Raw genomic sequence first — 6,868 nt, forward strand, 5'->3', positions numbered from 1 at the left:
GTGACTTTTGTATCTGTACCCCTAAGATCCCTTTGCACTTCTAACATATCTATGCTCTTATTTTCCAAGGGTTAGATAGGGTCTTTAGCCCTCCTTGCAAAGGTACCAACGCACTTTTATCTATTAAGAAAATCGCTTCTTATTTAAGAAGCCCATTATGCATGTTTGGTTGCAGTAGAATTAATTAATAGCTTTTAGTTCGTCATGTAGATAAATCTGTTCAAAAATATAACAACTCAGAAATGTGTGTGATTTCTAGGAACTGCAAAATATTCGGTAACACTTCAGAAACCTCAGTTACATGGTTATGCATCGACAAACAAGCCAAAAGCCGAAGGAGATCTGAAAGGGGCATATGAGTTCTTGCAAATTGTATTAATTTTAAAGTGGTCAATCTATTAACGCTAACCCTCATTCACCATATCAATATCTGCACAAGCAGCAGGAACATTGCCATTCGTATGGTGCTGAAATCCTGACCGTCCACTTAAGTAAGTGGAATATTATTTATAATGCAAACAACCAACTCGCAAATAATAATGCCGTGGCTCTTTAATTCAGGCTACTACAGAGAATTGTACAAAACCAACCCGAATTTCCAACTGCAATCACCTCCATTGATTAACGTGTTCGTCATGTACCAATACCATACTATGTAACATGTCAGAAATGAAGCAATTATTCACAAGTGCAGATAAAAACATACACAATGTGCTTCACCGAATTAGAAACACAAATAAGGGAACGCTATGAGTTAACGAAAATAACGACTCAACTTTCTTCCTGTACAGGGGAATCAATCAGAATAACATCGAAATTATTTTAACATGGTGTCGTAAAATTACTAATTTACGAATTTCTCTTCTCATGCTTTCGGTGAATGAATGAGGTACTCCCGATTAATTGATGGGAAATAAACCTCATTATACTCTCAGTTTTTTATCTCCTGTTCAAAAATATATACCAAATCGAAATTGTTATGTTATCAATTTAAATAAAGTAATTTGTGTGTTTCTCTATCAACAGTTGTGGAATCTTCTAACGTAGCTACCTGCCATGTTTATTTATATTTACATAATTTTTATTTCTATTAGCATTGCACTGGACGTTTAAGAGGAAATCTAATTAAATTTTTGCTCGGACTTGTTTGGACGATGGAAAGACAGACCAAATAAAATAGTTCACAATTGCAAAATAGAGAGAAATAGAGAGAATGCTGTAATCCTAAATGAAGACAGAAAATGAGAGAACTAATCAGCAGATAAGGCAGCTTCTGGGGCGAGAGAAACAGAGTTAACGTTTTAGATCTGTGAGCCTTCGTCTGAACTGGAAGACGTTAGAGATGTAACAGATTTTAACCAGGTGTCGAGGCAGGATTTAACTGCTCTGCGATACACCATAACACAGACCTTCCCTTTTGATCTTTCCTCGCCTCCCAACTTTCTCTGCCTCTGCACTCGATTTAAATCTGTTCTCTAGTTAACATTTTCCAGTTTTGATGAAAGGTGATAGACCTGAAACAATAACTCTTTTTTTCTCCATAGTCACTGCCTGTAATGTTGAGTATTTACATCATTTTCCTTTATTATTTTAGAAAAGAGATGGCTGAGTAGAGATCTGATTGAGGTGTATAAAATTATGGCGATCCTGGATAGATTGGATTGGAAGGACTAGTTTCCATTTGCCACGGGACCAGCAACCAGGGGTAATCTACAAGGTTGCGGACCAAGAGCTGGAAAGTGGGATTCGGCTGAATACCTCTTGGTTGGTTGGTGCGGACACGATGGACAAAACGGCCTCTATCGGAGCTGCAAATTTCTCTGATTCTATGACCACACCTGGAATACTGCGTACAGTTTTGGTCTCCTTATGTAAGGAGGGATATACTTGCATTGGAGGCAGGTCATATAAGATACATGAGGTTATCTATGAAGAAAGGTTGAGCAGATTGTGCCTACAGTTATTGGAGATTAGAAGAATGAGAGGTGTACTTTTGGAATCTCCTAAAGCTATGATGTGGCTTGACACGGTAGATACAAACAGGAAGTTTCCTCTCGTGGGGGCGTCCAGAACTAGTGTGCATAGTTTCAGGATAAGGGGTCGTCCATTCAAAACTGAATTGAGGAGGAATTTCTGATCACAGAGGGTCGTGAACTTTTGGAATTCTCCACCCCAGAGAGCTGTGGAGGCTGGGTCATTGTACATATTTAAAGTGGAGATAAACCGTATTTGCAACGATAAGGATTATGAGGAGCAGGCAGGAAAGTGGAGCTGAGGCCAATATCTCATAAATCATGATCTTATTGAATGGCGGAGCAGGCTCGTGGGCCAAAATGGCAGACTCCTGCTCTTAAATCCGAACTTCTTCTGTTATGTTGACTGTCACATCATTTGAAAGTCATTTCAAAATCATTTCACTTTACTTGAGGCGTCTGATTCACAATGTTCATTTTAACGCGTAAATGCCATTTTGGAAACAGAAAGATGGACATTAGAGCAAGAGTTAGGTTTATGTGAAACAGCAAAGAAAATATAAATTCTGGAAGCACAATATCGAAACGAAATGTGAACCCGACGTGATTTAAACCTGCAGCCTTCTGATCTGGAGTCAGACACGCTACCGTGTATCACGAGGTCTACAATGCCGGCAGCGGATGTTTGTCCACATGAAGGTTACTCAAACACAGATTTATTTATCCTGCATTGGTGTAATAAAAATACGTTACAATCCCCGCCCACTCCCACCGGGAATCACACAGCATCAGAAGCAGCCCTCACCATTTAGTCTCCATCTCACGCCCGCTTTCGTCACTTGATCCCAGCGGACTGCAGCAAATCGAGAAAGTTAGAGAGGCGGAGAGGTTTAGGGAGGTAATTCCAGATCTTCTGTCCCAGGCAGCTGAATGCACGTCCATTAATGGTTGAGAAGTTATGATTAGGAAAGTTCAAGAGCGCAGAATTTGAGGAGCGCAGATATCTCGGGGGCCTGTGAGGTTGAAGCAGTCGACGAGTCTTTTCAAAAGAAAGAATGACTATCACTTTGAAGTCAATGGGAAATCAGAGGGGAGAATTTCCACTGGCTGGAGTGAAACCTAGCACAGCAGAAGATGGTTATGGTTGTTGGAAGTCAATCCTCTCAGCCCCAATACATCGCTGAAAGAGTTCCCAATGGCAATGTCCTAGGCGGAACCATCTTCAGCCCCTTCATCATTATCTTCTCTGCCACATGAAGTCAGAAGTGGCTATGTTCACTAAAGATTGCACAGAGCTCAGTACCACTCGTTGCTCCGCTGATAATGAAGCAGCCCATTCGCACATGCAGGAAAACCAGATCGACATTTCGGCTTCAGCTGATAAGTGGCATGTAACATTCGCGCCATACAGTTGCCAGGCAATGCCTATCTACAAGAAACAAGGGTTTGACGCCCGCTCCTTGGAATTCAACTCCATTACCATCACCGAATCCCCCACTATTAACATCCTATGGGTTATCATTGATCAGAAACGTGACTGGACCAGCCACATAAATAGTGTGGCAGCAAGTGCAGGTCAGAGGCTGGGAATTCTGCGGCGAGTATCTCACCTCCTGACTCTCCAAAGTCTTCCCACCAATGACAAGCCAGCATCTTGGCGGAGCACTCTCCACTTGCCTGGATGAGTGCAGCTTCCATTACACTCCAGAAGCTCAACAACATTTAGCGTAACGCAGCAGCGTGATTGCTGCACCACCCACCACCTTAAACTTTCACTCCCTCTACCACCGACGTAATGTGGCTGCAGTGTTTGCCTTCTAAAAGATGCACTGCGGCAAATACGAAGGTTTGTTCGGATGCACCTCCAAAACCCGCGATCTCTACCCCTTAGAAGGACAAGGACAGCAGGTTCATGGGAACAGCATGATGTAGAAGGTCCCCCGCCCCCTCTCGCAAGTAACATGCGATCGTGACTTGGAAGAATATCACCATCCTTCATCGTGAATGGCTCATAAAACCTGGAAATCTCTCCTTAACTGCACTGCAGGATCACATTCACCACACAAACTTCAGCGGTTCAAACTGGCGGCACACCACCACCTTCTCAAGGGCAATAAGGGATGGGCAATAAATGCTTGCTCTGCCAGCGAGCCCACATCCCTTGAACTAATATTTAAAAAACACTTTATTTTATGAGTATAGCTCAAAATGTTCATTTCTGGTGACAGAAAAATCAGGCAACTTTTTCAAATTTAACAGGACAAGTTACTGTTGCCATTAACAGAAATTATAATCAGTAATTAAGACAAAATCCCGTGGTCCTCATTTTCAGATTTTATAAAGTAAGATTTTAAATAACGTGGAAAAATGTGACAGTGAAAATGTTTCGAAATTCATTGTGACTTGTATTTGTGCCTTTAATTAAACTTTGTGGTGTCTGACGCCCGTTCATATCTCTTCTTCCTCTGTTGAATGAGAATGGAGGGTTTTGACATTGACTGCTCCTGATATTTCTGAGCTCATTGCTTATATTGAGTTGTTTCTCACCTTGTGATCAGCGCCAGCTTTAGCTCAGCGGTTACTTCGCAGCACCAACTTATTCAGAAGTTCGAATCTGTCTCACTGAGGGCGCTGCCTGGCGTTTTTGTTTTCATTTCCAATCCCCTTCTTTGACACCGAAACACATTGTTCTTAACATAGCAGTGCGAGATTTTAAAATCGCACCTATATTGAGTCACATAACCCATTCATATCACAACAGATACCCGGGTTCCATTCTCGCTTTGGGAAGTAACTTTGATATCACCTTTTTTAATTAGAGTCAATTGATTATATTAAGTTACATGAAAGAAACCTAGCATTTCACAGTGTTGTCAAAAAATGGGTTCTTAATTAAAAATAATATATTTCATAATTGCGATTCGAACCAAAGCATCTGGAGGAGAGAGCGACCTGAATTCGGCACTTTAGAACTCTCAGCAACACTGACGGTGGAATATGCAGTTGGAAGTTATTACTTCAGAAATGTTCACTTCAGGCGCTTGTTCGATGCTGCTGGAGTGCCCAGTGACCAATATATCATCTCAGCCCGGTGTCTCCTGAGCCTTTGCACGGTGTATGGGGAGGTTTGACCCTGGTCAGTGGTATCTTGGCTCCTTGGGATGGACACTCACCCTCTGAGCTCTGGAACTCGGGAAGAATGAATTATTAATCAGTTGCTTCAGTGTTTTAAATGTGCGTTGATCTGCTGATATTAGCCGATAGCTTTGTTTAGCAGAATGAAAGACATGCTAACATGGTCACTGAGAGACAGACAAAAGTTCAACAACGGAACTTTAATAATTCTGGAAATGTATTCATTGAGAACTTTTTTCACCTATTTGATTTTATAAACAGTCTGATTTGAGGAGACTGGTTTAAAATGTTCATTGCTCATGCAAATTTCATCAGCACACTTAGAGAAGTGATCCGGGAGTAGCTCAAATGCTGAATCCATTTTCTGCAAAAAATTCATTTGACAAACATTTCTCTGACTGTTCATAACAACAATGATTTTTTCCATGTCAATATGCTCACCAATTTCTGCGACTGCTCAAAATCATCTGAATGAGTTGCCTCTAAATGTATCGTAGATCAGGTCCTGTTAAATCCGACAGGATTAATGAAGAATCTCATAGTAAAGGATCCCCTTGGGAAGAGTGATCAGAGCAGGGTTTATTTCAAATTCAGATGGAGAGCGATGAAGTTCGTTGTCAAACTAGCACACCAAACTTACATAAAGGAGATTGCAAAGGTACTTCAGACGTAGCTAAAGTGGATTGTTAAACTAGATTACATTGTCGGACGGTTGATGAACAGTGGTATACTTTTAAGGATATATTTTATAACTCTCAAGAAAAATATATTCCAATGAGGAGGAAAGGTTGCAAAAGCAAAAATAGCCATCCGTGGTTAACGAAAGAAGTAAAGAGCCACTGCATTTTGTCTTTCGTGTCTCTTAATTGCCTGGTATGCACTTCATCCGGGCCTGAAGATGTGTCCACTTTCAAAACTGTTCAACTCCTTAATATTTGCTCTATCCCCATGTATATCTCGTGAAATATTTCAAAATTCTTCTCCCTCATTGCAAAGCCTGCATTGTCCCTCTCTTTTTTGGTAAAAGAGTCCAAGTATCCATTAAGAATCGTACCCACGTCTTCTGCCTCCACAAACAGATTTAGAAGATTAAAGAAAATAATTCGCTCACGTGAGGTTCAAAACCATTATCTTGTTATAAAATGTCTCATTTTCACTGAGCTATCTTGGCTTGCTTAAGGTGAATGTCTTTGTCGTTGATTTCAGCCAGGCACATGTTGGCTGCACCACATGGGGTTACCTTGAACTTCAAATCTTGAACGAGGTTCTCCTGAATTCCATGGGTTGGAAGGAAATCAACCATCAAAAGCAATTTCATTAACCACAGGGATTATGGCAAATTTCTGATCCTAAATCGCTATCAGTTCTTGGCCATGTCCAGAAAATTGCAGATGCGGAAATTTGGGAGTTTAATGACTTTTAATGAAACATTTTCGCTTTGTGCAGTTTCGATGAGAGAAATTGTTGTGTTCGGAATTTTTTTCCAGAAAGGGTTTCAGCATTTCAGGTTTTCGTGTAACACTTCTCATTGGGTGTTTAGTTAAGCAGGGGTTTATTTAGTGCAGCAGTTATCACTAACTCTGCGCATGCGTAAAGTCTCCCGGGCGGAAACATTATTTTTTTTGTGCATTGTAACTAAACAAAAGCAATCCATGCTAGATTGGCGCATAGGGAATAAACATTAAATACCAGTCTCCTAAAATACAGACTGTGTACAGTCCGTTAGGGGATAGTACTTCATCTATGATTAAAGAATCCCA

Source organism: Pristiophorus japonicus, unplaced genomic scaffold, assembly GCF_044704955.1.
Source record: "Pristiophorus japonicus isolate sPriJap1 unplaced genomic scaffold, sPriJap1.hap1 HAP1_SCAFFOLD_276, whole genome shotgun sequence".
Taxonomy (NCBI): Eukaryota; Metazoa; Chordata; class Chondrichthyes; family Pristiophoridae; genus Pristiophorus; species Pristiophorus japonicus.